Source organism: Podarcis erhardii (genome assembly GCF_964252035.2).
Source record: "Podarcis erhardii genome assembly, chromosome: 3".
Lineage (NCBI taxonomy): Eukaryota > Metazoa > Chordata > Lepidosauria > Squamata > Lacertidae > Podarcis > Podarcis erhardii.
In genome coordinates, this window is record NC_138507.1 from 102,029,341 (window position 1) to 102,045,081 (window position 15,741).

At 44.9% G+C, this 15,741-nt stretch overlaps 1 long non-coding RNA gene across 1 annotated transcript in view; it reads right to left on the minus strand.

The window, feature by feature from the left end:
• Window positions 1-15,741, minus strand: part of LOC309338159 — a 599,378-nt gene that overhangs the window by 466,646 nt on the left and 116,991 nt on the right. The window lies entirely within an intron of this gene.

Here is a 15,741-nt window from a genome sequence, read left to right on the forward strand (position 1 = left end):
ATTATTTTTTTCAAAATATAGTCCGGCCCCCCACAAGGTTTGAGGGACAGTGGACCGGCCCCCTGCTGAAAAGGTTTGCTGACCCCTAGCATAGAGACCATTTTCAAAAGAGACAGTGGCAGAAGCACACAGCTGTACTGAGGCAGCACCGGGTGTTGAAGTTTTGTGCCCCTAACAATTTTGCACCCAGGGCAATCATTCCTGTGCCCCCCACTCAGCAGTTGGTTAACCCCAAGGTCTGTAAAAGTATATATAAAAATATATTTTGTGGCAAGAGGGAACCCTAAGGGGAGGGAATCCCCTTGCAAAGCAGCCCAGTGAGAACTCATGGACTACCCAGACATTTAAGAGGCTGGGGGAGCTGAAAATCTGATGGGATAGGGCAGTGGTGGCACACATAGCCCTCACAGCGCGCCATCAGCCCATCCACACTCTTCTTGTTTTTTTCCATTTGTTCTCCCGCTCTCCCTCATGCTACAGCTTGCATCTGCTATTAAAACCCAGAACCTTCCCCCCTTTTTTCTGCCAGTAGCCAAGATTGTGTTCCGCCATTGGTCTGTTTTTCAATTTGCTGTGTCAGTGGCTGTTTCTGATTGGGTGTGACAGCCTTTGTTTTTTAACCCTTTCTGTGCTCATTTTTTTGGGGGGGGGGGAGCTTTGGCAGACGACGATATCGGTGCTGCGTATTAGTTCCAGTGAAGGTATTATTCGTCATTTATTTCTGTTCTCTCCCCCCCCCCCAAAAAAAAGCTCAACCACTCTGGGCACTTTGCGATAAATAAGTGGATTTTGCTTTGCAGTTTGGGCACTTGGTCTCTAAAAGGTTTGCCATCACTGGGATAGGGCACAGAATGGAGAGACTGGAAAAGGAGGAAGAAGCACATTGATAGAAGAACAGTACAGAGAATCACCTCAGTGTCTACATAGGTCGCTTATTAGCAGCCCCAGCATCAATGATTGGCCTGGTCAGGCACTGCTTAAGGACCCAGGACTCAGAAGGGGCCCTCATGGGCCAGTGGGTCAAACACCCACTGCCTGCACCTTCCACCTTCCTTGCCCTGCCTTGTCTGCATTCTGAAAATACAGTGGTCTACCTTGGGTTACAGATGCTTCAGGTTACAGACGCTTCAGGTTACAGACTCCGCTAACCCAGAAATAGTACCTCAGGTTAAGAACTTTGCTTCAGGGTGAGAACAGAAATCGCACAGCGGCAGCGGGAGGCCCCATTAGCTAAAGTGGTACCTCAGGTTAAGAACAGTATCAGGTTAAGAATGGGCCTCCAGAATGAATTAAGTTCTTAACCCAAGGTGCCACTGTAATGACCAAGGCAGTCTTTTTTTCTCAGACTCTGGCATTTTAAAGGCTTTTTAAAAAGCTTTCTATCCTCCACAGCAACCCATCTAGTCCAGCATCCTGTTCTCACAGTGGTCAGCCAGATGCCCGTAGGAAATCCTCAAGCAGAATCCAAGCACAAGAGCACTCTCTCCTCCTGCTGCTTCCAGCAGCTGGAACCTGCAAGCCTCCAACAGAGCACAGCCATCTTAGCTAGTAGCTACTGATAGTCTTTTTGCCTCCCAGGAAACAATAGTGTTACAAAAGTCAGGTGCCGCCATCTCCACTCTTTGCAAAGCGGTAGCAAGATTCCAGGGGATTCCAGGCACTCACCCACACATATTTACACTGTGAGTCTGCATGGAGGGAGTCCAGATCTTATAACAGGGTCGTCTCAAAAAGGGCTTGTAGAGCGGTAGACTCGTAATCTGGTGAACCAGGTTCGTGTCTCTGCTCCTCCGCATGCAGCTGCTGGGTGACCTTGGGCTAGTCACACTTCTCTGAAGTCTCTCAGCCTCACTCACCTCACAGTTTGTTGTGGGGGAGGAAGGGAAAGGAGAATGTTAGCCACTTTGAGACTCCTTCGGGTAGTGAGAAAGCGGGATATCAAATCCAAACTCCTCTTCTTCTCCCCACACCAGTGCAGCGCTAGAAACCAAGGCATCTCTCCCAGCCAGTCTTCAGCCAATCTGCCCAAGATGTATCTCAGTCTTTGTTCTCTCCCTTGCTAAAGACACTCCTTTCCTGTCACCTCCCACCCAGTTATCCTGGCAACCTTCTGTCTGTTCAGGCCCAATAATTCCTCTCAGATGGACCATCAACACCTTTGGTCTTGTTAATGCCTCCATCCCAGGTGAGGCCTTGGCTTGGAAAGGAAGCTTCGCCTTTATTTTTCCACTGGCCTGCAATCTTCCCTTCAATATTCCAAATAATATAAATCCTACCTTTTATTAATTTGTAGAGTCTCCCCCCTCCATCCATAGCACCATGATAAGGGTCACACAATGGCATTTCCATGTGCTCTGGTTTCCATCACAGTGTCCCGTTGCACCAGAAGCAGTTTAGTCATGCTGGCCACACAACCCGGAAAGCTGTCTGTGGACAAACGCCGGCTCCCTTGGCCTGAAAGCAAGATGAGTGCTGCACTTCATAGTCACCTTTGACTGGACTTAACTGTCCAGAGGAGTCATTTACCTATTAACCTTTGCAGGCAAGACTCAGAAAACAGAGGAGCTCTTTAAGGATTTTCACACACACACACACACACACACACACACACACACACTGAGCTGATTCCAAATGGAGCCTTGCGGCATTCACCCACAACTCTTCCAATATTATGAATCACTGAGGAGGGTGGAGGGGACCTTTACTAACTATGCAATCCCACGTGTTATTGAATCAGTTACACTTTTCCAGATCACACTGAAACCATTTATATAGTTGCTGACTTTCCATTCTTCTGATCTTGTCAAGAGGTCAGATACATGGTGTTGGAAACATTCTTGATTTGATTCAGTTGTGCTCTGGCTTCTTGGGGTTTTCTTTTGTTTTTTTAAGTACCAGTTGCTATCATTTCCATACATATATATTGGGTGTGGGGGCTCTCACACCCTTACATGAAAATGAGGGAAACGTTGCATTAACTACTGCAAAGCCTTTAATGGAAGCCCCAGGCAGAGTAGTTAAAAGCATGTAGAAGGGCGAAAAAAGCTGACTTTGGGGGAGGGCATTTAAAGTATCCCTTTAAAATTTAAAAGTACTTTAAAAAAAAGTCAGAGTGAGGCAGCAGCCTCAAGTGGCAGATGTTGAGGTGTGGGGAGTGAACAGAGCTATGAGTGCCACGTGGCCTGCCCTGTATCATCAAAGCTAGCCTGCTGCCCTCAATTGCAGTGGAGGTTACTGTCCTTTCACCAGCGCTGGAGTAAGATTCAACTACTGGTCCAATGAGCTTTCGTATGCGTCGCGAATTCCTCGCAGCGCTTTAGCAGAAATGCTCAGAGTCCCAGGTTCTTCAGTATTATTTATTGTGAGCTCTATATACAAATATCTATAGAAGCAGTTCATACAGTCAGAGAGAGTACCTGGCTGTACCTTGAGGCAAATAGGAAGATTCTTTCTCTCTGACCACACTCCTCTACACCACCAGCATTACTGCTGGACAGGTTTCCCTTTTAAACCGATGACAGCCAGTCAACTGTCAGCACATTACTGCTGAGTCATTCTGACCCAGCACCTCCATAGAAAGTATTGCATCAGCCTGTTCCATCAACTAGCAGACTCAAGCCTGCAGACTTACTTACAAAGCATTCTGTGAATCCCGACAGTATGTGCCTAAGGGGAGGTCGCCATCTTGTCTTCCACCTCAGGCAGCAAAATATCTTTTACCAGACCTGACTCCACCTATCCAGCTGGCTCTCAAAAAATCTCACAGATCACACACACCTCACCCCAAATCTCACAACAAAGAGGGTTGCTAGAATCTGCTGGCATCACCCTAGTCTCTCATTCTAGGCTTGCTTTTATGGGCAAGTTGATGCCGTGCGGTTGCTGGTAAAATATGCATATTAGGCAAAGTTGCCTACAAAAATGTTTACTATCAGGAGAAATACGCACTAAAATGCTGACAAATTTCTGTAAGGTGTTTTTTTGCAAAGAAAAGAAAAGTGACATTGAAATGCGGAGAACCAAATTTAAGATTGGAAAAATGAGAAACAGCAAGAAAATGGAATTCACAGATTTGTCCATCCCTACCAAGACATTCTGGACTCATGTCCTGCACCAGCTTTCAACACATAACTATTATGTTCAATGTTCCGCTTCTAGAATGAGAAGAGCAATGGCTCAGTTGAAACCCCTCCTTGTGTCCCTGTGTTTGATCATCCTCACAATATATGGCCCATGGAACCAACCACTATAATAGTTTCGGGGGTTATAAGGTAATGTCACCCACCTTCAGAGCAAAAACAGCTAGGGCTGAGGCCTACATGCTGCTTATGATGCTGTCTCGTTTCAGTTCCACTTTAAGACCCTGGGTGTGTTTTTTCTCCAGGACTCTCTGTAGGCCAGGCCCTGGTTATCACATGTACTATCTTGCTTGACAGCTAACCATGACCCAGCATGACAGCTGGAATCGTCAACGTGCAGAGCCAAGAATGAAGCTCAGAGGAGTGGGTGGAGGGGAAAATCAGGCCTCCTTGGCGGGTGGCTGACATCCCTGAAACACTCTCCTAACAGGAATCTGACTGAAAACAGAGCGTTGTGTTTTCCCAAGTCAGATGAAGACTTTTCTCTTTGCAAAACCTCTCAGTGCAGCACAAGTTCCTGGTTACTTCTCTCCCCACCACCCACCCAAGGAACAAGAAATAAACAAGGAAGAAAGAGGGGGACAAAGATTTTACGTCCCTTCCCCTCCCACCCCACCCCAACAAATCCAAAAATGCAGCCGTTCAAATGCCACATTTCTAAAGTCACCTCCGAGCTAAGGTACCATGGTGATCCAGGAGGCAGGGAAAGCAGGCACCTTGGAGAAGCAAAACAGATGAATGTTTGCCATGAAAACATAAGGTCTCGAAAGGAAGACGCCTAAACTTTCATTGTGGCCTCCTTCAAACAGTGTGTGGAGGCACAGCTCTTTTTTAATAATATTTGTGTCCATATTGCTGCAATCCTTTGGGGCAAAGTTTGTTCTTCGTAGTTGTAGATACCCATGTGCACTATCTCGCTTGCAATTCTCATCCCCCAAGAAAATTCCAAAGGGCTTCAAAATGGGAGTCGCATTTGCGTGTTCAGACCCAAAAACCTCCCCCCTAAATAAATTCACACTTGACTCAATTTTTTTGTTTGGTTTTTGGTAGAATTTAGGCCACAACTTTATTGATTACAGAAAGTGACTGGTTGCATAGGGTCTGGTTCGACTAGCTCCCTGCCATGCAGGTAGTGCAGGTTCCAGCATAGGTCAGCAAAGGGTGAACACCTGGATAAGCAGAAAGCCGGGAACAGGCTAACTCTTCCACCCAAGTGTACCCCTGGACTCAGGTACGGGCACAACCCCCTCTCAGGGGTTGACCAAAGCATCGAGTCCCTGGATTCCTTTAACAGAATACCCTTCACATAGGGATGGCGAGAGCGTTCTCCCATCCCTATCAGAACCAGAGCCTATTCGCAACCTTACAAGTTGTGATGAATTGCTACGCAGCAGGCGAAACCCAAATGGCAACAGCCAAGTGGGGAAAATTCCTGCCGTGCCCCTGTCCCAACGACAGACAACAAATGATGGCATAGCAAGGTCAATCACAAAAATACCCTAAAATTAGGGAGAGGTGGGCGGGTGTTCCGAATGCACACCAAAAGAGGAAGCTCTGGGACACATGCATGGGCATAAATTGGTCCCTTGAACTGTTCGGACTGCGTCCCATTGGCCAGATTTTACCCAGCTTTGAGGGACCTACCAATTGGGTGTTGTGGCTGACCAAATGTCCCCACCCACAACACAGGGTGTTGGTTGTCCAGGTCTCAACACAATACGTGCCCTCTTTCAGGGAGGACCTGATTTCCAGTAACTCTGAGACAGGCTGGGAGAAAAAGTGTCTGAGGCAATGGGTAAGGCCTGAAGGATTCAGCTCCTCTTATTAATAACATAAGAAGAGGCCAATGGCCCACCATGCTGTTCTCACAGTGGCCCACCAGACGCCTATAGGAAGCCTGCAATAAGTCTAACTGAACTCTGCCCACTTGCAATTCCTCTGGTTTTCAGGCGCATACTGCGTCCAGTACAGGAGGTAGCGCATAGTCATTGCGGCGGGACCACGCAACACATTGTACCGAATCCAGAAGTGACTTTTGAAATTGCAAAAACAGCCCTAGAAGACCCCAGAAAGGACAAGAAAACAGTACCTAGCAATCCCACAATCCCAGGAGCCCTTGCACTGACTGTTGAGGCATGTGGAGAGTTGGAGTCTGAGAAAGGTTTTTTTTTTTTTGGAGGGGAAGCAATTGTGATGGAGTTTGCCACCATTTGTCTGTTAAGTGCTGGTGGTTTTTTAAGAGTTTTTTGAGAGTTTCCAGAGGTTTGGAGGGTTCCCAGGCCAGAGTAGCTGGAGAAACCCAGCCAGATGGGTGGGGTATAAATAAATTATTATTATTATTATTATTATTATTATTATTATTATTATTATTTTCCAATGGTGTTTTGAATCGATGCGATTTCACTGGTGTGCACGGTGCCTTGAAACGTAACCCCGCACATAAATTGGGAGTTGGTATTATATGTATTATATGGTATTATATGTCTGTATATAACAGATACACACAGGCTGCATAGACACCATGCAATTATAGCATATGACTTCCCCCAAATAATCCTGGGACTTGTGGTTTTGTTAAGAGTGCTGGAAACTATAGCTATGTGCGGGTAAACTACAGTACCCATGATGCTTTGTGGGAAGCCACATGATTTCAATGTGCTTTAAATGGATGTTGTTTACACAGCCACACACACAAACTCTCTCAAAATGCAAACACACCCACACCAATAAACTCAGAAATGCCATTCTTATTTAATTGCGAGCTAATGGGGGTACTTTGCTTTTAATTCCATCGCTGCCAGTCGCTCTGTTGGGATGAAGCGAGCTACAAACACATGGACACACCAAAAAGAGAAGGGGGGTGGAATTGCAAGGAAAGGAGGGCTGTGAGAAGTGGAGTAAAATGACAGACAGTTCAGTTTATTAATCTGTGATGAAAACCAGGCTCCTGTTGGTGCAGCGGGGAGGGCAAGGAAAAGATAGACCGGTCTGTTTAATGCTTGGCTCGGATTTAAAAGCAGGGAGAAAGAAAGCAGCTGAGCGCCCTTCTCCTGGCCGACGTTCCTGGTTGCCGGTGCTCACAAAGAGTATGTTATGTAATGCACTCCTATCAGGAATCCAAGTTCAAAAACATTTCGCGGAGTCTCATGCTGTGCCTGCCGAAGTAATTGTTTCAGATAATGAAAAGTCTTTATCAGTGCCTTTCAGCTGCCTAAACTCTCGGCATGCGAGAGAAGGGCCTCGCCCTCCCCTCGGCCAGGTCTCCAGGTTGCAATCGCAACTTTTGTTCCTGGAGGGGAAAGATTTCTCCTGAAAAGACCTCTGAGGAGAACGGAGGCCAAGATCATACCCAGGTGTCTCTTCCTCTGAGAGCTTCTATCTTGGGTGATTCTTAATGTTATTTTATGTTATTTTATTTGTTTTCAAATCTTTACTTAAGGGTTTCCAAAGGGACCCACAGCAAAGGACTTATTCAAAGGCAAATAGGATAAAGATCCTAAACATCAAACATAAAGAAGGATTTTACATAAATTATATAATTTACAAGCAGGTCATAAAGTTGATAAAACAGAGTCCGCATCATCTCCAGGTTCTGTCATCCAGGTTGTGACATCACAAGATGTCTTCCTGAAATTTGATCTTGATGCTGGCTGGAGGGGAAATTGCCTCTTCTCGGCCACCTCAGCGGTTCTCTCAAATGGGTTGGCACTCAGGAACTGAAGTTTACAGCCTTGTTCTTAAGGGGTCAGGGTCTTGCAGAATAGAGACCATGGGCATCACACACGGAAACGCCATTTACCTTCCCTCTGGAGTGGTACCTATTTATCTACTTGCACTTTGTCGTGCTTTCAAACTGCTAGGTTGGCAGGAGCAGGGACCAAGCAACGGGAGCTCACCCCGTCACAGGGATTAGAACCGCCGACCTTCTTGATCGGCAAGTCCTAGGCTCTGTGGTTTAACCCACAGCGCCACCCACATCCCTACCTTTGTATAGGAGGTGTGGCTAAAGAAGAGATGTAACCTGGGCAGAGTCCCAAGAGCCAGACAGAGAGACTGTGGAGGGCCACATTTGGCCCCTGGAGTTTCCCACCCAGACAATGAGGTATTGTATAAGTCATTCGACGTTTCTAAAAAAAAATACAGATATATGGATTAGATAGATTAACTCAAGAATAGCCGAGGTGGTCCCCTCCATTTGCTGTTGGACTACAACTCCCGTTGTCCCCATGCATTGGCTAGGCTGCCTGTGGTATCACATCGGCTACCCCTGGATTAGAAAGATGGATATTGTACCATGTTCCATTGGACAATAAAAGTACAGTAAATGAAGTACATGGTGTGCATCAGCACACAAGCATTATGAATGAAATATGCAAGGAGAACAGCTGGATACATATCGACTGCAATCTCTGGGAAATTTTTATGGCTCGAGGTCACTGGATATCATAGTATCAGCAAAGGGAACTATTTACTGCTTCGAGCTTTATGTGAATGCATGTGTTTTCTTCTTCCAAAAGAATTAATGATTGCAGTCAGAATGACTCATTCATAATGTCTGCCTCATTCAAACTATGCTTACTAGGGGGGAAAGTGTATTGTTTCTTACTGCTTGTGGCAAAAGTAGTGTGAGCTATATTTAGAAAAGAAAAACAATTCTCCCAGACCATTGTAGCTCTAATACTGTGGAGTCACGATACGGTGGTACAGAACATGCTTTGCTGATATATAGGAACATCAGATGAGCCTGCTGGATCAGACCAAAGACCCATCTAGTCCAGCATGAATCTGGGATAGCTCAGTCAGTAGAACATGAGACTTAATCTCAGGGTTTCACGCTGGGCAAAAGATGCCTGCATTGCAGGGGGCTGGAGTAGATGACTCCTGGAGTCCCTTCCAACTCTACTCTTCTATGATTCTGTGATCTTGCTTTCACAGTGGCTGACCAAATGCCTGTGGGAAGCTGGGAAGCTGGACATGAGCTCAAAAGCACTCGGCTCACCTGCGATTCCCAGAAATGTGCTGATTTCTTGGTCCTCTGGTACAGGACAATGCAGCTGGAAACAACTTGTGCTGACCTCCCTTCCAACAGAATTGCAAAAAATTGCAAAAAATTGGCCCAAACCCTAGATGCAGCAAGAGCATGAGCTTGATAGGAGCACGCATATTAAGAACTTAAGAAGACCCCTGCTGGATCTCGCCAAAGGCCCATCATGTTTCATATCACAGCTGATAGTCCATCCCAAAAAAAGGACCTTAGTGCAACTGTCACTCCTACTTGTGATTCCCAGGAACAGACAGTGGAACAAAGCCATCACGGCTAGTAAGCAACCGATGCACTTTACCCTTCATAAGCTTGTCAAATCCTCTTTCAAAGCCGTTGGGTGGCCATCGCTACCTCTTGCAGGAACAAATTGCAGAATTTAACTCGATGCTGTGCAAAGTAGTACTAACTTTGAATCTTTCAACACCCAGCTTCATTGAGTGGCCCTGGGTTCTAGTTACATTCCATGAGCTTGAAGGCAACTGAAATGGTGATGGAAGGGGCCAAAGCTCTCACCTGTGCCATTCCACCCCCCCACCCCAAAAAAAGTTTAATTAACACATGAAAGGAATGGCTGGGTTTCAGTCTCTCAACATTCCATTTAATCAGTATTAGTATATAGAACTTTTCAATTGTATAGCATTACAAGCTCATTATCCTTGAAAGATACCTGTCCCTGGTCGATCACTGCCCTTATTGTTTCCCATTTTGTTAGTGTGGCTTGCCATTCTTCAGGACTTTAGAAGTTCTTGACATGAGACTACGACTATTACAAATTGATGAGAGTGTACCAGTTTTCATCTGTAAAATACTTTTGCACAGGAAATTACCCAAAGGGGTAGGGCAGAGGAGAAGCAAGTGTTGGACTTGATTCTGCCATCACTAGTGGGGTCGATCCAATTGTTAATTACACCTCTGAAACATTTAAAATAAATTCATTCCTTCTAAGAATTGGCCAAAGAAAATCTGTACAGTCTCATTCATTCAAGTACTTCCATGGGAACTTTCTACTCAGAAGTAAGAGCCGTTGAGTTCTATGGAACATAACCCCCAGGAAAATAATGTATAGTGATTTCCATCTTAGTCACCTGAAAAACACTATGAACTACCAGAATTGTGAAGGGAGAAAGACTTTGTGTGGGCCATCAGGCAATGGCTTTTTCCACCTGCCTTGCCCTGCCTTCCAGCCCTAGGAGCCTTTCCCAGACCATGATTTAGAGCAGTGTTTCCCAACCTTGGGCCTCCAGCTGTTTTTGGACTACAACTCCCATCATCCCTAGCTAGCAAGACCAGTGGTCAGGGATGATGGGAATTGTAGTTCAAAAACAGCTGGAGGCCCAAGGTTGGGAAACACTGATTTAGAGAACAGCGGAAGCAGCTGGAGAGAGAGAGAGAGAGAGAGAGAGAGATGATGATGATAGATAGATAGATAGATAGATAGATAGATATAGATAGATAGATAGATAGATAGAGACAGATGATAGATAGATAGATAGATAGATAGATAGATAGATAGATAGATAGATAGATGATAGATAGATAGATAGATAGATATAGATAGATGATAGATAGATAGAGATAGATAGATAGATGATAGATAGATAGAGATAGATAGATAGATAGATGATAGATAGATGATAGATAGATAGATAGATAGATAGATAGATAGATAGATAGATGATAGATTAAGTTGTGTGTCCTTGTTTCTCAATTTCATGCTTTTGCATGATTTTGCATGTTTCATGGTATTTTATGCATTGTGACTTGCCATTATTTTTATTGATTAAAGGTAAAGGTAAAAGGATCCCTGACCATTAGGTCCAGTCGTGGCCAACTCTGGGGTTGCGGCACTCATCTCACTTTATTGGCTGAGGGAGCCGGAGTACAGCTTCCGGGTCATGTGGCCAGCATGACTAAGCCGCTTCTGGTGAATCAGAGCAGCGCACGGAAATGCCGTTTACCTTCCCGCTGGAGCGGTACCTATTTATCTACTTGCACTTTGATGTGGTTTCGAACTGCTAGGTTGGCTAGGTTGGCAGGAGCAGTTACCGAGCAACAGGAGCTCACCCCGTCGCGGGGATTCAAACCGCCGACCTTCTGATCGGCAAGTCCTAGGCTCTGTGGTTTAACCCACAGCGCCACCCGCGTCCCATTTTTAATCAATGTTTATTGATTACTATTTTGTAATTCTGTACTGTAATTGTTAAGTGTAAACTGTTTAATTATTATTTGCTGATATTTAATTTTGCTGTTTACTATTACATTCTAACGGATTATTAAATGTTGATTCATTTGTTATAAGTTGTTTATTTTAAAATTATGTTTTTATTGTGACCTTTTTGTATTGGATCAGACTGTTGTTTGGTTTGTTATTGGGAGTGTGATCTTTGTGACCTCTATTTTGTTGTTTCTTCAGCTTCTAAACTGCCTTGTGTATAGCAATATAGAAAGGCGGTATACAAATTAAAAAGTGAAATTAAATGAAATGAAACTAAACTACCATTTGGCCCTGATGGGTTTTCGGTGCCAGTTAAAGCCACATTTGTCCACTTGGGCCTTGGGCTAAATTGTTATTGCTGGACCTGCTGATCTGTTGTTGTTTTAAAGTTATGCTTGTTTTATATACAATGTGGTCTTATTACATTTTATGGATTGTGTATATTATATTGTACCCTGCTCTGGGATCGAATTTAAATGAAGAGTGGGCTGGAAGGGCCTCAAATAAATAAACCAGCAAACAAAACAAGAAGCCACCCATAGGAATGATGGGGTGTGGGAGATGTCAAAGAATCATCTTTGTAAAAGCAAAGTATAACTGCTCCTGAGTGCTTCGTGCAAGTTAGCGTTCGGTTGCCACTGTGAGAAATTCTCCAGCTACTTGGTCATTGTAAATCTGCTTTCAGTTTCAGGCATGTTCTCTCTCTCCCTCTCTCCCTTTTCATTGCAACGGGGATCTAATTCAGTGCTTTAAATCTGTGTTCTGCAATGCATAATTAATCTGGCTTCATAGAGATCTGGACAAAAGGCCCCATTCAATCTTGAGTTCCTTCCCCCAAGATATTGTTATTTCTAAAAACTCCGGCCAGCTGGGCTGGAGGGAAACTTCAGCACTGTGGGAGAATGAACAAACTGTAGGCCTCCGAGGGATTTGGACTAACTAGCTGACTAAATTGGATTAGAAAGTATGGAAGAGAGGGGAAGGCAGAGACAGAGGGTGGCTTCGAAGGCTACAGAACTTCACCGGGTTGGGGGTGGGGGGAGAGAGAGAGGAAGGCCTCCTAAAACTATTGCAAAATGGTGAAAAGTTTCTGGAAAGGCAAGAAGAATTTTTATTAAGTCAGAGTAAGATGATAAATTGCCTAAAGGCAGGATGGAGCAGAGCAGAGGAACAATTTTGCAGTGGGGAAGCAGGTAGGAGTTTGTTACATCTGTTTCTGGGCTTTTTAGCAGAGCTTGCTAGCAAGGAGATTGTATAGGCCGATTATAAACAGGCCTGCGCAATGTGTGATGCAATGCACCCAATGCAACTCACTAGCCATGTGGTGTGTCCTATTGAGTCACCACTAGAGATGGAGAAGAAATTCAATTCATCTTGCATCTAAAGGTGAACCTAACCTAATTCTCACTTCCCTGAACAATACATGAGAGGAAATGCAGTCATAACCTAGCATTCTCACTGGTTTGAATTTTGTAGTGTGGTTCCCGTGTGTATAAAAATGTTAATAATAATATATTAGGGAAAATATAAATATTAGGGGGTACATTCTTTGGGGGGGGAGTAAGCATAATGTTAAATTTTATACCTATATGTGCATATTGGGTGAAATTCGCTAGGATGAATTTCCCCAAGGACGTTTTAAAAAGGAAAATCAGACATTGATGTGCAAATGTGGAAAACACTGAAACTGAGAGAAACTGAAATTGACAGTCACCCATCCCTATTTGCAACTTATTACCTTTATCACCACCAGTACCATTTTTACCCTTGTTCTTCTGCCAATAAAGGCTCTGAGAGTGGTTTTCAGATATCAGTGAGAAGACTATCTACCCTAAGCCTCACAGTCTAAGAGGCACAACACAAAGGGAAAAGAGACAGGGCAGGAGTCTGGGGGAAAAAGCAAACTCAAGAGATTACATACAGAAATCTTGCCATGGACTGGAAAAATTGCCAGAGGAGTCAAAATTTGCTGATACTGATGGAAGTGCTCTAAACAGTCATACCTTGGGTTGTGAATGCTGCGGGTTGCATGTTTTCAGGTTACAGACTGTGCCGAACCCGGAAGTACCAGAATGGGTTATTTCCAGGTTTCGATGCTTGCGCATGCACAGAAACACTAAATCGAGCTTTGAGCATGCACAAAAGTGCTGAATAGCATCACGCGCATGCACAGACGCAGCACTGCGGGTTGCAAACATGCCTCCCGCACGAATCACGTTCGGAACCCGAGGTATGACTGTAGTCCCATCTCTCTCCCTCTCTTGCAATCTGAGGGAATGGCTGCACCTTCTTCCTCCCAACTCCCCAGCCCCATGCGCAGGAGCCAGCTCCTAGGGTCCATGGTCCCTTCATCCCTCCAATAAAATATTTGAGGGGGCTGCCCCCCCCAAGGTTAATGGGCATTGCCATTCAAATGGTGTGTGCTATGTCATACGATGGATTGTGTGAGGCAGGCTTTCCTGCCCTCCCCCCAATGTTTTATTCATTTTGGCACCCATGCAAGTTTAGGAGTCCTTGGTAAGTAGAACCAATAATAAATTATTTTAGGCCAGGGTTTCCCATGTCAGCATCGCCCTTGAGCCAGTGTACCAACTGGACTCATGCACTACAGCCCCGACTGGGCTAGGCGAGCTGGGTAGCACTGCCAGAGACCTCCTTTCCCACAGGAACAGGTCACAGTGCTGTGGACTCACAGCTTGGAGCTGAGAGCACCGGATTCACTGTCTCAATAATACAGTCGTTGCGCAGCAGCGTTTTGCAGAGTCTTGCAGAGTATAAACCACTCGGAGAGCAGCTCTGTAAAATATCCTCCTTTATTCTATAACTACAGCTATGATACAAACTATATACAGAGCTAAATATTCTGAGCATAAATCAATGCTATACTCTGAGTGCCTGCAGCTGCTCTTAGCAGCAATCTTATCTATAAACACGATCTCTTGCACTCTCTCTCCGACACACTGACTGACTCTCTCTCACACACAGATTCACTCACTTGACTAATTAAGTAGAGAGCAGTACATTGCTCCTCCTCTCTGTAGAGTCAGCAGAGACCTCAGGATATCGTCAGGAGATTCTTGGGTATGGGAGGGGTGAAATCTCCTCATCCCAAACCTGGATCTCCAGCTGTTATGGGACGCCTGATGACTGGTCCTGCTAGCTAGGGATGATGGGAGTTGTAAACCAAAAACAGTGGGAGACCCAACTTTAGGAAACCCTGGTTTAGGCCCGAGTGAACTTCCGTAGTGGGGATTACACTTCCACTGTTTCGTTTCACATTCTTATGTTTCAGGGAGGGCTGCTGTGTTTGACACGGAACAAACCCTTGTTGCTGCCAGAAGTGTTTTCTCAATGTTCTTTGTGCTAGTTATCTCCTGGCCTAGTGCTCTGCAAAGGCAGAATAAAGGTTGGGGGAGAGGGGAATGCCGTCAATCTGCCTCGTGAAAGACTCTCTTGGAAAACTCATCCCTCTGGCTCCTCCTGAATCGATGACCTCAGTCCATGTGCCAGAGTGCATGAGCACCATTACTGCTGGAGTGCTTCCTACGAGACAGAGCCAACCTTTACTACAGAACTGGAGCTATAACTATGCAGACTTCTGGCAACACTGCGTTTATGAAAGCTGAAGAGAGAATTTGGGTCTCCAGAAATGGAACCGTTCCAAAATACAGGCATCTCTCCAGTTTTCAATGCTCATTTTTATGAGACTGACGCAGCACTTAATGCAAGCACACCCAGATATTCCACAAGAAGTACTTCTACGGTTCAGAAACCCACCCTGTAGAGAGCACTAATGCAAAGCATATTGCCACATTTGCTGCAAAGCAAAGAGTGCTGTGATCCTCAAAATCTGAATCCCTCCCCTCTCACACACACATCCATAGACCATATGGTTCTAATCAGAACTTCTGGAAGAAAAAGAGGGGGACAGCATACCAAAGTTTGAATCTAAGAAAGGAAGTTCTGTGGTGTTTTCGAGCAGATCTAAATTGGGCATCGAAAACACACGATGTTGCCTAATAAAATAGGAAAATTAAGACAAGGCTCTCACTTGGCTATAATGTTTAATTGCGCATACAGAATAACTTCAGGACTCAGAAATGCTGGGCTCAGTGTTTTGATTTAATGCCCCTTTTAATCATGCTGAAATCTGCGGTCTATATATGAAAAATCTAAAGTTCAGTCAGCCATAAAGAACTATAAGGGGGAGAAATGAATTGGAAGCCTGCATGTGCCATTGAGTCAGATTTGGGACAGATGCATTTGTAAAAAATAAAAAGGCACTTGTTTATTTGTACAAGTTTGGACTTCTTGAGTAGGCCTGACTGGTGACAACATTATAA